At 36.7% G+C, this 19984-nt stretch overlaps 1 long non-coding RNA gene across 3 annotated transcripts; it reads right to left on the reverse strand.

Annotated features, from left to right (window-relative positions):
* Nucleotides 1-11252: 11252 nt before the first annotated feature.
* LOC141634460 (uncharacterized) lies at nucleotides 11253-15104 on the reverse strand. Of its 3 annotated transcripts, XR_012539195.1 has the most exons (4): nucleotides 14846-15104; nucleotides 14274-14354; nucleotides 13007-13054; nucleotides 11253-12895 (listed from the first exon to the last, which is right to left on the reverse strand). It is a non-coding gene; the product is annotated as an uncharacterized LOC141634460 (long non-coding RNA). The 3 variants fall into 3 exon arrangements; XR_012539193.1 differs by having other exon boundaries at nucleotides 11253-13054; XR_012539194.1 differs by lacking the exon at nucleotides 14846-15104 and having other exon boundaries at nucleotides 14274-14446.
* Between the last annotated feature and the right edge of the window lie 4880 nt (nucleotides 15105-19984).

Raw genomic sequence — 19984 nt, forward strand, 5'->3', positions numbered from 1 at the left:
AGAATTTCGAGAGTTGCCTGAAGCCTGACAACAGAAGACCTTCGTAGTTGTGCTATTTTATTTTGTTCATTTCATGTCGCTGGATTTTATGTATGGTGTGTCAAATAAGGAATGATGGAGTAGATCGTAAAACTTATATCGTAATATTTGGTTGCATTCTGGTCAGAATCTATGCTGAACATGGGATTATGCATGTTATAACAAAGTTTTGTTTTAGTAATGTGTTGAGTTTATGGATTCAAGTACCTAAGAGGGGGAGGGGGTGAATTAGGTACTCTTTTAAAAATTTTAACTTCAACTTTATTGGATTAAAGTAAGTTAAGTGAACAAAAGAGATTTGAGGATACTTTGAATAATATTGAAAGATTGAACAAGTATCACAATGAATGTTTGCTGAAGTAAGAAAGCAACAATCGTTCTGACTGTATCTATTTGTCTCAGTTTGTGGAGTATTACTGCAGACCAAATACGACAGTATGGTGAACTGTTACTTCTAAGTTTAAGCGAAACAAAACAAACAAAGTTACAATGAATGTTTGCTGAAGTATGAAAGCAACAATCGTTCTGACTGTATCTATTTGTCTCAGTTTGTGGAGTATTACTGCAGACCAAATACGACAGTATGATGAACTGTTACTTCTAAGTTTAAGCTAAACAAAACAAACAAACAAAGTAAGAAAGCAGCGGAATTAAAGAGATAAACAATGAACACGAGTTTTTGAATTGGTTCGGCAAATACTAAAGTGCCTACGTCCAATCTACCTTTTTATTACTTTCCTTTAGTGATCTACTCCGACAACTAAAAGACCCTTGTAATAAAAGACGCCAACCTACTCCGGTTGCAAAGCTAGTACAAGAACTACTCCGTTCTATGACAAGCTAACTCGCAATCTACTCCGATTGCCAACTCACAACCTACTCCGGTTGTCAAGAGTAAAAGACTACTCCGTCCTAAACTCTTCTAACACACTTAAAATGTAAAGGATCAAGTTTCCACTAACACATTCTTAACAAAGAATAGAGGTGGACAACTTTTACAAGATCAACACTTTTAAGCAAGAGAGTTTAGTATATAAAAAGCAACAAGTGGCCACGACTGTAGAAACTGAAAGACACTTGAAGACTTTTAAAAGTATTTTGCAAAAGAACACGGTTTTAAGCTATTAAAAACACTTTGCAAAACATGAAAGAATTAATTCAGAAAGTCTTGGGGATTTATGAAGATAGGACACGGTATTTATAGAGGAGGTAGTGAAGGGGGTTGCTAGAGTTTTGAAGGGTCAAAGGTTTTGCATGTGAGGAGCAATGGTAGCCATTCAAAAGCTTGCACCAAAATGGAGTCTTTTGCATAGGTAAGAATAGAGAAAGAAGGATAGAAGAATACCCTTAAATGCTCATGTAAAATCAGAAAACAAAGAATGAAAGACAAGTCACAAGAGACAAGTTATCACCAAAATGGCAAAAATCAACTTTTGTTTTCTTAAAAACCAAGGGATTGAATTTGCACAAAGAGGAAACATTTTGAATAATTCAAACCACTCTTCATTGGATACTACCTCCTTAATAAAATCAGATTTTTATCTTTGAAAATAAGAGTCACGAGAGAGCATTTGAAAGATAAAAAGATCTTCAAGTTCTTACGAGTCATGGCAAAGTCCACTCAGCTGTTTGCTTGTTAAAGCAACAGTCATCTGGACTGTTTCTATTACTCTACTATACTTAACTTTCTCACTTGTACATTAGATGACACACGACTAATTACAATGGAATGATTAACAACTTCAACACTTCTTAATCCAAGCTTGATTACATCATTAGTCCTGAAAAGGTAAACTAAGATAATACAAATCAAATGGGCATGTTATCATCAACATAAGGAACCCAACAAATTCCCCCTTTGATGATGACAAGCCCTAAACGAATGCAAGAGCAATGTAAACACCTTAATTCAAGATTTTAGCAAGCAAGATCAAATGATAGAGAAGGGACAATATTACCTTACCAAGGGCAAAAGCTAGAATCAAACTATCATGACAATTTTACATTGCCCCAAACAAGAATCAAGCTAAGAAGGTTAGACAAGCCATTAGTTTAATCAATAGCAAAGAGATTAAGCATGAGTTTACCTTTTCCCCCTCTTGACATCATCAAAAGGATAGGGATGTCACAAGCATTAGAGTGCAGATTTTTCATAAGAAAACACAAAAAGACACATGGAAGTGTGACAAGGTAACAAGGTCAACATTAACAAGGATTAAGCATAAGCTAACCAAAGTTCAACATAGCTAAATAGAGTTTAAAGTACACCACCAAGTGTTCAAAATAGCAAGTAATAAAACATAGTCTTAGAAAGGCACAACCACGGGTGGAACAAAATAGAGGGATACGGGTAAAAGGTTAAAGGGCCGAGAGGGACTGGAAAGGCTAAGGAGAGGAGGCTTGTTCACCATCCGAGCCACTACCCAACGGATCATCATCCACATTAACATCTTCACCAACCTCTTTTGTGGACACAAGAGTGGAAATAATATCCACCTCTCCACGAATGAGGTCCAAAGTAGAGGCAAGGGCCGAAATAGCCAAGTCCTTTTGGCGAGCATCTTCCCTAATCCACGCACCCAACTCGGCTACTGACATTAAGCACGTCCCGCATATTACCCGAGTTACCTTGACTTGATGAACCAACTTCCGGGTCCTTCTTGATTTTCACAGCAATTAGTTCATCATTCTCAATTTTGATCAACATCTTCCCCATTTGCCCATCACTCATGGTATCACACATATCCAACGAACCCAAGCTAGTATTCACTAAAACCCCATGTGCCTTGAGCACAACCGATAGCCACATTCCATAGGGTAAATGAATCAAGCTAGAAGAAGGTCGACGAAGCTTAGTCGAGATAAGATGGAAACGTTTAAACATAAGCCCAACTAGGTTCACCTTTTTGTGGGTAGCAATGTGATAGATTAAGTATTGTAAGGCAATGGTGAGTTTTCCTCTATCACCCGAAGGATAAATGGAGCGACACAACATGTTAAAAATGATTCGAAGAGGAGGTGGAATTTGGGTGTTGCTCACGGGTCCGGGGGAGACAGTTTTGGGACAAACGGTTTGAGCGATGCTAAGAGGTGAGGCATATGGTAAGGCTACCCAAGTTTCGGAGGGGAGGTTGTCATAGCCTCCGACTGGAATATTAAGAGCGATGAGCGAAATCAGATTGAGTCGATTTTAGAGGCTTACCGTTCACCTTAGTCGTAACAAAATCACCGATTTATCAACCCGTACCGTTGCAAAGAATTGAATCACTTCACTCACAAATACCGGCTCACGCATTTCCAGTAATTTCTCCCAACCTTGAGCTAAAACCATATCACGGACAGAGTGGAAAGCCGGTGGCTCGAACCGCTTTTGATTATACACCCGAGGAGAGTGAATTGCTTTAATGTTCATCAACCTTTCACAATTTTTGTAAATGGAGGTAGGAAGGTCGAGACTCTCAAGGTGCGCCCAAACAGTGACTAGATCCCATTTCGAGGTTAGGGAGACCGGATCAGAGGGAGCAAGGTAGACAAGTTTTTTCTTTGAAGTTTTCGATTTTTAAGGTAGGTTCATTTTGATTTTCAATTGGAATATCAACACTGGGATTATCAATGTTACTTTGTTCAACATTTTCAGAGATTGGGGGTAATTGAGAGGATGGGGCTTTTTCTTTCCTTTTGTTGTTTTTCTTTGCCGGAGTCGGGTCAGACTCGCCGGATTTCGATGGATTATCATTCAGGTCAAATTCGGTTTCATCTTCAACATCTTCAACCATAACAGTAACCGGTTCAGAGGAGGAGCTCGGAGTAGTGGAGCTTTTCTTCCGACCACCACGAGTGCGTCTTCCTACCATTGAGGCGATGGGAGTGTTGTCGGATGATGGTGGATCAGTGGGTTTTGGTGATGGTTGAGGGCTAGGTGGATCTGGGTTTGTTGAAGTCGGGTTTGAGGTTTGTGGAGGAAAGGCGTAAGAAGTTTTGACAGGAGGCATGGTTGGAGTTGGTGATGTCGGTGGGTTGGATGTGACAGGTAGGGAGGTAATTTTTGTGGGTTTAATGGGTGTGTTAAATGATGTTTTTACCATGGTGGGTTAGGATAGGTGAGATATGAGGGAGTTGGATTTGGGAGATGGAGGGTTAGTGGGTTTAGGTAGTTTGGACGGGTAGTTGTAGGTGATGGGTTGTTAAATGATGTTTAATGGCCCATTAAATGATGTAGGAGAGGTGGTTGGCCCGACTTAAACAAATTCAATTACTCGAAATAAAAACGCAAGGTAGCATATAATAAACGTAAATTTAGATATGAGGTTGAGTGATTACCGACTCACAAATACGGTGTCAATTTTTTGGTCCAAACATGATGTCAATGCACTTAGAACACTTAATAACATATATCCAAATTTAACTTAATCAATTAGGAAATTGTGTAAAACTCATACTAAAAATCACAAGCTATTAATTAACCCAATTTCTAGTCTAAATTTCTCAAAATGTTCTCTTGCAAGTGGTTTAGTAAAAATATCGGCAATTTGATTTTCGGTCTTGCAAAAGATAAGTTTAATATGTCCTTTTTCCACATGATCACGAATAAAATGGTGACGAATATCAATATGCTTGGTTTTAGAGTGTTGAATAGGATTTTTGGAGATATTTATTGCACTCGTATTATCACACATTAAAGGAATGGAGTCAAAAATAATACCAAAATCCAAGAGTTGTTGTTTTACCCAAAGGAGTTGAGAACAACAATGTGCCGCACTAACGTACTCACTTTCGGCCGTAGAAAGAGCTACCGTGTTTTGTTTCTTTGAGGCCCAAGAAGTCAAGCAAGGACCCAAGAACGTTGCAATTCCGGAGGTACTCTTTCTATCTACCGTGCACCCCGCATAGTCCGCATCCGAATAACCTATAAGATCAAAAGGACAATGTAAAGGGTACCATAAGTAAAGATTTTGTGTTCCAATCAAATACCGAAGAATTCGTTTAACGGCTTTGAAATGAGATTCTTTCGGATTTGCTTGGAACCTAGCACATAAACAAACACTAAAAAGAATGTCGGGACGACTCGCGGTCAAGTAAAGAAGTGAGCCTATCATACCTCTATACACCTTATCACTAACATTCTTACCGAGTTCGTCTTTGTCCAATTTGGACCCGGCTACCATAGGTGTATCATGAGGCTTACCATTAGTCATCCCAAATTTCTTAAGCATTTCCTTAATATACTTTTGTTGATGGATCATGATTCCTTCATTTGATTGTTTAATTTGGAGCCCAAGGAAGAATCCTAGCTCACCCATCATGCTCATTTCAAACTCCGATTTCATTAGTTCCGAAAAATATAAGTAAAGGAGTTCATTTGTTGCACCAAATATAATGTCATCAACATATACTTGTACAACCAACAGTTCGTCTGACTGTTGCTTCAAGAACAATGTTTTGTCAACGGAGCCTCTTTTAAAACCATTTTCAATAAGGAATTTAGACAATCTATCATACCAACATCTTGGTGCTTGTTTTAAACCATAAAGAGCTTTGTCTAATTTAAAAACATGGTTAGGCAAATCATTGTTCTCAAAACCCGGTGGTTGCTCTACAAAGACATCTTCTTCCAAATATCCATTTAAGAAAGCGGTTTTGACATCCATTTGGAAGAGTTTAATACCTTTGTGAGCCGCAAAAGCTATAAGCAATCGTATGGCCTCAAGTCTAGCTACCGGTGCATAGGTTTCATCGTAATCAATACCCTCTTGTTGGTTATAACCTTGCACCACTAGTCTAGCCTTGTTCCTTACAATTTCTCCCGAGTCATCAAGCTTGTTGCGAAAGACCCACCTAGTACCAATGACGGTACGATTAGGCGGTCTAGGGACTAAGTGCCATACCTCATTTCTTTTGAATTGATTGAGCTCATCTTGCATGGCAAGCACCAGTCTGCATCGGTCAAGGCGATTACATTTGAAGGCTCAATTTGAGATAGGAAGGCATTATGAGCACAATACTCATTGAGGTGAGCGGATTTGTTGATGGATGATCTTGTTCGAATTCCCGAGTTGAGATCACTTGTGAGATTGGTGAGTGGATGAGAGCTTTGATGTTTCCACCTTTTTGGAACAATGGTTTCTTGTTCCCCTCACCGCATCGATCCACAAGTTGATCTGTTTCCATTGGCCTGGAAGGTTCTTCATCCTCACTTTGTTTTGGTTTTCTTGATTCGGAGGTAGAAGCAACGATCGTTGGGTCTGTTGCTTCCGGGAGAGGAATCGAAATACTGCGTGTTCCCCCGAGTTGTTGCTTTCCTTTGATGGCGCAGTCTCGTATCATGTTGCAATTTAGTTGGGAGCTTCTTCATCCGTGAACACGAAGTCTTTTCGAACAAGACCAATCTCAAATTCATCGTCCTCATCCTCATTATCATCATCCATGTTTTGTACCTGTCCAAGCACACTAGATTCATCAAAAATGACATGGATGCTTTCTTCAATTAACAAGGTTCGTTTATTGTAGACTTTATAGGCCTTGCTATGATCGGAGTACCCAATAAATACTCCTTCATCACTACGTGGATCGAACTTACCCAAATTGTTTTTACCATTGTTGTGAACAAAACATTTGCTTCCAAAACATCTAAAATAAGAAATGTTGGGTTTTCTTCCACGCAATGATTCATAAGGGGTTTTATTTAAAGTACTCCTTATCATGACACGATTATAAATGTAGCAAGCGGTATTTACCGCTTGCCCACAAAAAAAGTTCTTAGGCAACTTACTAGTTAATAACATTGTTCTAGCCATTCCTTCAAGGGTTCTATTCATCCTTTCAACCACACCATTTTGTTGTGGGGTTCTAGGAGCCGAGAAGTTATGGTCTACACCATTGTCATCACAATAAGCACCAAATGATGAGTTTTCGAATTCGGTTCCATGATCGGTTCTCATTGAAACAAGTTTTAAACCAAGTTTATTTTGAATCTTCTTTAACCAAATTAGAAACTCATCAAATGTCTCATCCTTAGAGCTTAGGAAGAGTGCCCAAACAAACCTAGAGTAATCATCAACAATGACACACACATAACGACTACCACCTCTACTTCTAGTTCTCATTGGTCCACACAAGTCGATATGTAAAAGTTGCAAAGGTTGAGATGTACTCATAATTCTTTTGGATTTGAAGGAACTTTTAACATGTTTACTCCTAGCACATTCATCACATACTTTATCAATTTCAAATTTTATATTAGGAATGCCTTCAACCAAATCAAGTCTTTTAAGGGTATTAAGAGTTTTTGTGCTAACATGACCAAACCTTTTATGCCATAACCAAGGATCATTGTTCATTACACTCATGCAAGACATGGTGTGACCGGATAGAGAGTTCAAATTAGTTAAGTAAACATCTTTGACACGTCTTCCTTCGAGTATTAGTTCATTAGTAGAGGCATCAAAAATTCGACACATATTAGCATGAAATTCAACAACATTACCCTTATCACAAAGTTGAGAAATACTAAGGAGATTATGTTTCAAACCTTTGACAAGCCGCACATTGTCGACACAAAGTAAGGATGACTTACCAACTTTTCCAATACCAATTACTTCACCTTTCTTGTTGTCACCAAACCTTACCGTGCCACCATCATACGCTTTAAGTGAGAGGAATTGGCTTCTATCACCCGTCATGTGACGAGAGCATCCACTATCCAAGTACCAATTGCGGCCGCCTCTCACCAAGCCCTACACAAGATTAGTTTTTGAGTTTAGGAACCCAAATGAATTTGGGTCCCTTTTTGTGATCAACATAACTTGTGGTGTCTTTCTTAATGTTCATTTCATTTAATACTTTGGTGTTCTTTTCAATGTCATCAAAACGTTTTGTACATCCATTAAAAACATGACCATTGTCACCACAATAATTGCAAATGATGTATTCGGGAAGACCTACATACTTCCTTCCTCTAAAATCGTTTTTAGGCTTACGGATGCAACAATCAGTCTGACTGTTCCATTTGAACCCCAAACCAGCAGTTTTATCGCATTTCTCGGTTTGATTCGTGAGGAAGTTTAACACGGTTTGACTTCCTTCCCATTTTTCAGTGATGTTCTTAGCATTAACAAGCTCATTGGTCAAGTCATGGACACGTGAAAGAAGATGCAAATTCTTTTCTTTTTTCTTTCGAGTTCATCATTGTTGACACTTTCAATGGACAATCTTTTCTCAACAATGAAGTCATGGGTGTGATTGTTGAGTTTAGACACGAGATAAATGATTCTTTCTTTGGACTCTTCATACTTAGATGTCATCTTGTCGAGTCTTTGGTTTAGATCAACGATTTCATCGGATCTAAGATGAGGAGAAGAGCTAGAAGAGCTACATTCGGGCATACCTTTTTGAAAGAAGGTAAGCCTTTCATGGAGGTCTTCTATTTCATTCTTGAGACAAACAACCTCACTCTTAAGACACTCATTTTCATTTTCCAACCATTCACCTTTTCTTTTAAACTTGTCTAAATCGTGGTCAGAAGCAACAGTCTTAGAGACTGTTTCTCTTAAGTCTACAACTTCAACAACAAGGTCATAGATCTCATTTTCAAGATCGTCTTTGTCCTTCAAAAGATCATCACGTTCCTTGGTTAGAGAGGAAACTTGCATCACCAAGGTAGTGTTGACATTTTCAAGGTCAGAGACGTCCGTGGGTGTCGACCTAAGACGCTCTAGTTCTTTAGTCAAATGCTTGTTTAACTTGTTGACTCTTTTGACTTCATTATATGCCTCGAAGTGAAGAATGCTTTGATCTGTTGCTTTTAGTTCATTTTTTGATTAAAATTCTCTTGAGCAATTTCCTCAATCTCATTTTGCATTATATCAAGCTTATTAGTTTGAGACCGACACTTATCAAGAAGTTGATCAAGAAGCTTACATACTTTCTCTTTGGAGTAAGTTCTAGCCTTGGCCTTTAGATTGTTTACCTCGTTGTCGGAATCGGAGTCGGAATCGTCGGGGTTAGCCATGAGGCATCTTAAGTTTTCAAGTTTTGAGGTTTTTGAGACTTTTTCTTTACCATGATTTGCAAGACACATTTTAGCCTCAAGTTCCTCCTCGATGAGTTCCTCATCTTCCTCGGAGTCGGACATTCCCCATATAGCACTCATGACTCTATGTTTATAGTCTTTTTTAACCTTTTCTCTTCTTTCCTTAGATTTGATTTCCTCCCACTTGGGACATTCTTTAATTTGATGAGTTTTATCACCACATTTAAAGCATCCCATGGTGGAAGTAGGTCGTTTCTTAGGAAAGCGTTTTTTAGAGTAATTATTAGTGAACTTTTTGTTACCTTGGCCATTGACCAACCCGGCTAAGTTTCTTGTGAACATAGCAAACTCGTCTTCCTCCTCATCTTCTTCATCACTTGGAGAAGATGTGAGGGCGAGACTCTTTCCCTTTGATGACTCACTAGAATGCTTATCGAGATTGAACTCGTGAGCCATTAGTGATCCCATTAGTTCATGAAGAGATAGGGTTGACAAGTCTTTAGCTTCCTCTATGGCGGTGACTTTAGGTTGCCATTTAGGGGTTAGACTACGAAGGATTTTTCGAATGATGTCCTCGGACTCAAAATTCCTTCCTAGACTTTGAAGCTCATTAATAATACAAGAAAAACGAGAAGAAAAATTATTTAAAGACTCGTCCTTTGACATTCTAAACATTTCATATTGTTGCATGAGAAGATCAATACGGTGTTTTCTTACTTGGGACGTCCCTTCATATGCAAGTACAAGGGAATCCCAAATAGATTTTGCCGTAGGACACCCGGAGATTCGACTAACTTCCCCTTCACCAACACAACGTTGAAGAATCGACATTGCTTTGGAATTCTTTTCGGCAAGCTTGAAGTCGTTCTCATTGTAATTTCTTTCCTCTTTTGTCTTGGTGAAACCGTTAAGAATATCGGTTTCCTCAATGGCAAGAGGTCCATTTTGGATGATGTTCCAACATTGATAATCGATAATTTTGATGTAATGTTCCATTTTGAGTTTCCACCATCCAAAATTCGAACCGGTAAAGACAGGGATCTTGGAGTGTTTCTCGGAATCCATTACCCACGAATCAAACTCTAAGGCGATTAGCCTCGATCAAGAGCACGAGGCTCAGATACCAATTGTTGAGTTTATGGATTCAAGTACCTAAGAGGGGGTGAATTAGGTACTCTTTTAAAAATTTTAACTTCAACTTTATTGGATTAAAGTAAGTTAAGTGAACAAAAGAGATTTGAGGATACTTTGAATAATATTGAAAGATTGAACAAGTATCACAATGAATGTTTGTCAAGTAAGAAAGCAACAATCGTTCGATCAGTATCTATTTGTCTCGGTTTGTGGAGTATTATCACCGAGACCAAATACGACGGTATGGTGAACTGTTACTTCTAAGTTTAAGCGAAACAAAACAAACAAAGTTACAATGAATGTTTTCAAGTATGAAAGCAACAATCGTTCGATTTGTATCTATTTGTCTCGGTTTGTGGAGTATTCGCAGACCAAATACGACGATAAAGTATGATGAATGTTACTTCTAAGTTTAAGCTAAACAAAACAAACAAACAAAGTAAGAAAGCAGCGGAATTAAAGAGATAAACAATGAACACGAGTTTTTGAATTGGTTCGGCAAATACTAAAGTGCCTACGTCCAATCTACCTTTTTATTACTTTCCTTTAGTGATCTACTCCGACAACTAAAAGACCCTTGTAATAAAAGACGCCAACCTACTCCGGTTGCAAAGCTAGTACAAGAACTACTCCGTTCTATGACAAGCTAACTCGCAATCTACTCCCACTACTACAAAGTGAATCTATTGCAATACGTCAAAAATGTTGCATATTACCTATAAAATGTTGCATTATGGTTTAAGCAACATTTTTAAGTGTGCTGCTTAAAGTCTCGTTGCAATAGATCATTGCAACATTTTCTGCAACATTTTTTACTCAAATGCAACATTTTTGTAAAATGTTGCACCTATTTCCTTTATGCAACACTTATTTTGTCAAGCTATTGCAACACTTTAAATTTATAAATGCAACATTTTTATCCTTCCCTCCAAAATTTGGCAACACTTATTTCTACACTTAGCAACACTTTTTTGTCCAAATGAAACATACAAGCAACACTATTTTGGTTTTATTGCAACATTCCCAATTTTATCAAAGGCAACATTATATTAGATCTAATGCAACTTTTTAATTCAGATTGAATTTACACTATATTTGTACCACCGTTTACACCGCTATAACCATTTTTTTTTTGCACATACAAGATTGATAAAAAAATAATCATTAATTATTGATCCACAAAATCCCATATGTTCATTACAATATCCAAAATCAATATCCATGTTCCGTAATACAAAAAATGTCATAAAGAAAAAGCTAAATGCTCAATTTCCTAACAATTCAGAAAATATTTGGGCATTTGAACTAAACACCGTGCGAGTATAAGCCTTCAGCGAGTCCCAATTTGCATCTAACGTTGCATCCTTATATAACTCAAAACAAGACCTCTGTATAAGCCTTCAGCGAGCCCCAATTTGCATCTAATGTTGCATCCCTATATAACTCAAAACAAGACCTGTGACAAAAGACAAGGTTAATTATAAATTATTACTGAATCAGACACGATGACCATACACGGCAAATAATATTTTGTGCATATCTGTCTGAAAATAATTTTTTTAACAATGTACCTTCACATGAAGTAAATGAGCATAAAATAACAATGAAAAACACATTTGGCAACCAGCGCATATCGTAGAATAAACAAGATATAAGCTTAAGAGGTAGGAACAAGACGTGATTGTAGAATTACTATTGTTCTTTAACAAAATCGAATACCATACCAAACAATTAGACTGCCATCCATCAATAATATGTTGGAAGAAGAAAACAGTTGTTGACTCTCCAGTCAAAAACCTAACAAAGCTAAACCTCTCAACCTCAGAAGGAAGTCCCAAAATATTACTCCGTACTCCTCATGTCACCTTACTATACACACTGACAATCTTTGAATACATAATAGCCTTGAATACCAAATTCACTCAACCCACAGTGAATATGAATAGATTTGTGCATACAAGTATCATGGTGTAGAATAAATCTATGCAATGCATATTCAATTAAGTGCATATATATCATGTACCCAGTATTATGTAATAGTATCAAATCGAGAAAACTTGATTAATAGCATGGTAAAAACAAAGCTTTCATACTAGAAAGCATGGCTTAGCAAGTGGAAGTTTTATTCAAAAAAAAATTGAGGAAAGATCACAGAGTCCTACTGCAAAGCAAATAAGCAGTTAAATTGGTGGCAAATGAATATTTATTCTCGCAGCCAGAAACTTTACAAAAGCTGCAAACTTATAAGACACGCCCACTTATTCCCAACTTAATCCTAAGAGTTAAGGCCTGATCTCACCAAATCAAACCAGTTGCAGATCAATTTGGCCAGATCTCACCAGTACCAAATCGTAAAATAGCCCAGAAACAAACGAACTCAAAGTTCAACAACAAAGGGGGATTGAGAAATATTACACTATGGAATGAGAAAGACATACCTCTAACATAAATAATTTTTAGCGATTTCTAGAGGTAACTTACCAAGAATCTTGCACAAAATACCTTCAGTCATGATTTCTGGAGTGTATTCCATGTCATTTTTATTAGCAGCACTTTTCTCTTTCGCTTTCCTCTTGTTGTTATTGTTACTGTCAACTAGACTTGTCATTGAATTAGCAAGCTTAAGTATCCCAAACTCTTGAAGTCTTGTCTTATTAGCAAGCTTAAGTATCCCAAGCTCACCAGCAATAAAAACTTCGAAACGATGCAATACATTCACAATAAATCAATATCACACAAACTGAATGTATTTTATGCGGTAAATTGAGCAATTCTCTATATTCATCAATGAGATCCAGAAACTACCTCAAAATGACGTAACTTCACATGTATCCTCCAATCAAATTAAAACCACTGTAATTAATAATGAAAAGATAAGTGAATTGGTGACAATAGACAACATTCAAAGTAAAAATGAACTTGAAACAAATCTTTCATCATGTATAAATTATTGTTTACTCTTCATGTTCATCAATTACAGTTACAACCACCAAAGACGAAAAGGGCCAACACAAGAAATAATATTTCTTTGCAAAAACGCATTCTCCCTTCCCACTTGCCATAGGCCACATCGGTTACCAAGTCTTTTTGCTTACATAATATAATATCAATTTCTCAACCCTCTCGTTGACATGTTTTCTATAATGTGGATTAAAATAATGTGCAAATATAATTGGTCAGCAATGTTTAAAAAAAAAAGCGGGTTCTAGGTGAATATATATACTACATGTACGTCAAACAATCAAACAAGCAAAGATGAATCTTGAAAGCATTCATTCATTAATTAGCTTTACAAAGCAAATCTTAGCTTGCTTGTTGTGTTGTCATTAGTTACCCTGTCTTTCTCTTATGTTATTTCTGAGATTAAATCGTTAATATTCTTTGTAATCCAACAATTATACTTTCATTATCGATCTGTCTGTCCTAACTTTTATGTCCTACATCCTATACTTTGCTTAGATTAACAATCAAGAACCACCTCTTCTCTTTTTTTAACTCTCTCAATTTCCCAGCTAACATTAGTTACCACCATTCTCACATATTTCACTTCACACCAGCTAATAACTTGTTCTACAAGTAATACAGTTAGCAAAGAATTCGCCGACCTACACTAACTTAAGAGTTACAAACTGATACATGGCTTGATAAAGTACTCGAAGCAACCAATGAATCAAATGCTAAATACTCCCTCCAATTCATAATAAACCTCCCTATTTCCTTTTTCGGTTATTCACAATAACCTCCCTATTTCCTTTTTTGGTAAGTGTTTGTGTGGTTCAAATTTAATTGTATGGTGGGGTAGTGTATTTGTGTGGTCCAAATTTAATTATATGGTGGGGTAGTGTGTTTCCTTAATTTTTGTGCCAAAATGAAATGGGAGGTTTATTGTGAATTGGAGAGAGTAGTAAATACCAATACATAATTTGGGAAATAACGGACTATAAAGAAACTGAATAGCTTCATCAGTAAGCTATGGAAGTGCACACCACACCACACACTAAATTTCACGAATTGCAGGAAGATTACAGCATAAATGAAATAAGTTTACTGAGCGGTATGTATTCAACCTTACCCTTGTATTATCAATACAAAGAGGTTGTTTCGGAATGATGGAAGATGAAAATTGCGTCGAGAACTGCATCGAAGGACCACTCTACTTCACAAAAGAAGAGCGCAACCACTTTAGTGAGACATCTTGATTTATTCCATTATAATCCGTAACCAAAAGTAATGAGTCAATAAATATTATGATACGTACTCGATGGCAATATTTGTATATTACCACTACCAATCCATTCCCCAATACTTCGATAAAGGAGATAGATAAAACGGGTGGCTTGTATAGCAAAATTAAAGAGGCTAATACATCAAACAGTTCACACGTCTTTTTGTATTTTTAACACTATCGTTGATGAATCATGTAGAATCCAATATAACTACGCATTAGATACAAGGTAAGCTTTGATTAATAATATAATTATGTTCTAGTAATCAATTCATCTCAATCAGTAAAGATTATATCACCTATATTAAAAATCAACGCAACATCAAAATTCAATAGCAAATAGAATTGAGTTGCAACACAAAAAAAAAAAAGTAGTCGAAAAATCAAATTGAAATTACCGAAACTGAATCGCCGTGCACGATAGACAAATTGGGAATATTGCGGGTGAAGTCGATCGATGCAGACGATTGAATTGAATAGCGAAAAACAACTGATGAAGACGATTAATATAATTGAAGGCGCTTGTAAAAGACGATTGAACTGCAGTAGTATTTTTTTTTTTGGTACATCGAACTGCAGTGGTATTGAAGACGATTAGATGATTTAGGTCAAAATGTCAAATGGCGATTGTTATCTCTATCTCTAAACAGATAAAAGTGTGAATTTGTTTTTTCCGTTTTTTTTTTTGGCTTTTTTTCTAATTTTCGCTTATCCCGCCTAATTTTTAGACTTTTAGTAATTTTTTTCATTTTTAAAAATTCTAAAAAAAAAAAAAATTAAATTATGACCTTTAACCGGTTCGGTCAAGGCCGGAACCGGAATGGACCGAAATCGGAATCACAAAAAATTAAAGGTCGGAGTCCGGATTGAAATCAAAATTCCGGATCGGAAAATTCCAGTCCAAGGCCACACGGGACCCGTTGGACTGAAATTTTTTCATACTTGCCTATTTATGTCAACTTTATAAATGATTTATTTATGTTATACCTATAAAAATGAAAAATATATATTATTATCGTATAATAACGATAAATCACGCATATTTGAACAAGATTTATAATGAATCTTATAAACTAATGTACGTAAGTAAAAAAATAGAAATATAAATTTCGGTCTTTCCAGTCCAATCGGAAAAAGTCGAGACTGAACCGGAATGGATCGGAATCCTTAAGAAACTTGGACCAGAAATCGAACCATAATTTTTAGTTCCGATTTCAGTCTGGTCCAGTTAAATTTTTTTTGGTACGGACAGGAAGTAAAACACCCCTACATTGATGACACATCGCAACATATCAAAAAGGTGTTGCTAGAACATCCACTGAATGCAACAATTGGAAAATAATGTTGCTACATGTAGTGATAAAATGCAACATTTTACAAAAATGTTGCATTATAAAGATAAATGCAACATTTTTATGATAAGTGTTGCTTAGATAATATATTTATTTTAATTTGCAACATTAAAAGTAAGTGTTGCGTGCAATATGTTACAATAGGTCAATTTTGTAGTAGTGTCCGATTGCCAACTCACAACCTACTCCGGTTGTCAAGAGTAAAAGACTACTCCGTCCTAAACTCTTCTAACACACTTAAAATGTAAAGGATCAAGTTTCCACTAACACATTCTTAACAAAGAATAGAGGTGGACAACTTTTACAAGATCAACACTTTTAAGCAAGAGAGTTTAGTATATAAAAGCAAAAAGTACACATGATCAGTAGAAACCGAAAGACACTTGAAGACTTTTAAAAGTATTTTGCAAAAGAACACGGTTTTAAGCTATTAAAAACACTTTGCAAAACATGAAAGAATTAATTCAGAAAGTCTTGGGGATTTATGAAGATAGGACACGGTATTTATAGAGGAGGTAGTGAAGGGGTTCTTTAGGGTTTTGAAGGGTCAAAGGTTTTGCATGTGAGGAGCAATGGTAGCCATTCAAAAGCTTGCACCAAAATGGAGTCTTTTGCATAGGTAAGAATAGAGAAAGAAGGATAGAAGAATACCCTTAAATGCTCATGTAAAATCAGAAAACAAAGAATGAAAGACAAGTCACAAGAGACAAGTTATCACCAAAATGGCAAAAATCAACTTTTGTTTTCTTAAAAACCAAGGGATTGAATTTGCACAAAGAGGAAACATTTTGAATAATTCAAACCACTCTTCATTGGATACTACCTCCTTAATAAAATCAGATTTTTATCTTTGAAAATAAGAGTCACGAGAGAGCATTTGAAAGATAAAAAGATCTTCAAGTTCTTACGAGTCATGGCAAAGTCCACTCAAATTGTTTGCTTGTTAAAGAAAATATCCTGACTGCGTTTTTATTACTCTACTATACTTAACTTTCTCACTTGTACATTAGATGACACACGACTAATTACAATGGAATGATTAACAACTTCAACACTTCTTAATCCAAGCTTGATTACATCATTAGTCCTGAAAAGGTAAACTAAGATAATACAAATCAAATGGGCATGTTATCATCAACATAAGGAACCCAACATAATGTTTAAGTGATGTTATCATAAGCTATCCCTGCATGTTATACATATATGTATTGCAATTGTTGATGGAAAACTCGAGCAAGTTTCAAAGCTTAAATATCATTCATGAACCATATACTTGTATAAGTATTCGTGTGAAGGTGAGTAAAATTAGATGATAACCTGTGTTTGTTCGATTTCTCTCAGCATGGTTTATTTTTCTCTTTAAAAAAAGGGGTGATATGATGACGCGCCACCAAGCGGGTGGGCCTTTAAGTTCAATTCGGATATGATGCGTGTTCAGAATCTTCTGTGTAAGTGAGTAGACAAGTTTTATTAGAGATTTGTGAAACCTTTATTTGAGTAGTCCTGCTTTATGTGTTGTACTTCTATACAAGAATTTACTGTCAGACCAACGGGAATGATGTGGGGCATAGGTACGTCAATATGTGTATGGTTATGTATGCCACTAGAACTCTGTGTTTAATTCAACTTTCTCATCTGACGGAATAATTATAGGAGTTGTCGTCCTAGATACATGTGAAATGTGCATTTGGTCGAGTCCACTGTTTGATAGTTGTTTTTTTTTTAACTGAGTATAGTATGGAATAATAAGTGATGATTGGTGTAATGAGCAAACTAAAGATCATGTTAATAATTGTATTCAAGGGTCGTATCGTTGACCACAACTTGTGGGTGAGTAACTGAAGGTGCAGCATAACAGTTCACAGTATGAACACTGAATTTGGGAGGACAATCGACTCCTCATGCGAAAGAGACCCAGATTCTAAATTTTACATTGGCATAAAGACGTTGTTTTACAAGTTCTCCTTCAACTCAATCACCCCTTTGCTCTAGGATCAGGATCGGCAAGTGTGAATATAGTGGATGATAATTTATATTTGTGGTTATCACCGGATCCGGTTCTTCTCTCTCTCTATATATATATATATATATATATATATATATATATATATATATATATATATATATATGTAGAAAGGATCATGTAAGTCACCTATTTTTGGTTAGTCCCATGTTCCAATCTGACTTTGGATCAAATAAATGAATGGCCAAGATTAGATCAAAATAAAGGGTCTAGATTAAAACACTCCAAAACCCTAGCTCTCTCATTTCACCGCTCACAACACACTTTTCTCATTCTCTCTCTTCCTCCCACTTTCTCTCTCCCTCCGATCTCTCCCTCACAACACACCCTCCTCCTTCTCTACTACCATCCACGACATGACCACTACCCACCACCGACAACAACACCCCCGTCGCTCTCCCTCTTGCACGCCGCCACCCCGCCACCATCCGTCCTCCTCCTCCCCTTCTTTTTTTCTTTTTTCTTTCGGATCTCGAAAATTGAAATGATTGTTGATGTTGGTTGTTGATGGGTGAGTTGTTACCATTTTTTTTTTCAGTTTTTGTGTTATTTTAATGGTGGTGTCGTGGTGGGTGTCGTGGTGGGTTTCTGGTGGTTTTTTTTTCTTTTTTTTTTTTTACTGTTGACGTGGGAGATGGGGGCAGAAGATTGGGATGGTGGTTGGTTGTTGGTTGTTGCCACCACGCCGCCTCCTCCTCTTCTCCTATCTTTTTTTTCCAGATTTTAAAAAAAGTTGTGGTTGTTGTTGGTTGTTGATGGGTGAATTTGGTGTGTCTTTTTGTTCGTTTTTTTTCTGTTTTTTTTTATGGTGGTGCCGCGGTGGAGAATGGGTGGGGGATGGTGTTTGTGGTGCGTGATGCGTGGTGGTGTATAGCCGCCTCCCTCTCTTCCTTTTTTTTCTTTTTTTTCAGATCTGAGGGTGGTGGTGGTGGTCATGGTTGTATTAGCTTCTTGTCGGACTAAAGTTACACACTTAGCGGACTAAAGTTACACACTTGACGAACTAAAGTTACAAGCTATCGAACTAAATTTACAGCCTTATCATACTAAAGTTACAGTTGTATCGGACTACAATTACACTCGTATCGGACTAAAGTTACACTCTACTTTTACAATAGAAAAGTATATTAATTCAAATATTTACATTAAACTACTATACGACTAAAGTTACAACTTCAACGACTAAAGTTACGACTTCAAAGACTAAAGTTACACTCGGAAAAGTATATAAATTCAAATTTATACATAAAAATCACCACATGACTAAAGTTACATTTTTCACGGCTAAAATTACACCTCAAATGACTAAAATTACACTCATAAAAGTATATAAACTCAAAGTTTTACATACAAACCACCATATTACAAAAGTTATAACTCCGACGACTAAAATTACACTCCCAATGACTAAAGTTACATTCGTAAGACACTAAAGTTACATAGATTTTTGTTAAAATTACATAAATTTTAATTTACAAATTCAAATTTGTGTATATAAGTTAGCCTTAAAAGATAAGATACACTTACAAATCATTAAATGGCTAAAGTTACACTCATAAATCAGTAAAGTTACACTCAAAAATGATTGGCTAAGAATGGGACTTAGGGACTCAACCAAATTTGTGGACTTACCTGAACCTATCTCTATATATATATATATATATATATATATATAATCAGGATCCTGTACGAACTAAATTACGGTGCGAACCGTACGAACTTCTATATAGGGCTCAAATCTATCTTAACCCAATGACAAAAACAAGCCCAAACCCCTCACAGATTCACAAAGCCCAAATGAGATCCCCTCCACCTTTTATCATCATCTCTATCACCACTGACATGTCGAAGCAACCATTGGCAAACACCAACAACGTCGGTGAACAAATAAGATTCCGGCATAATCCCGTCTCCTACCTGTCATCCGACCGACGCGGACTTCTTATCTCCTCTTCGCATTTCTATCAATTTCGCCTATGTATCATCCAGACATCGTCGACGCACCATCCAGATCCTCATCACCCATGATGCCGGCGAGGTGCCTGACACCGCATTTCTCGACGGCAGTCTCACTAACAATGCAATTCTGTATGTATGGTAGAGATTCAACCACATTTAATTTAGAACTCGAATTTCAAAAAACAAAAGTCGAATACATGTATGCTCCCTGATTTTTCACAATA

The sequence above is a fragment of the Silene latifolia genome, chromosome Y, assembly GCF_048544455.1.
Source record: "Silene latifolia isolate original U9 population chromosome Y, ASM4854445v1, whole genome shotgun sequence".
Taxonomy (NCBI): domain Eukaryota; kingdom Viridiplantae; phylum Streptophyta; class Magnoliopsida; order Caryophyllales; family Caryophyllaceae; genus Silene; species Silene latifolia.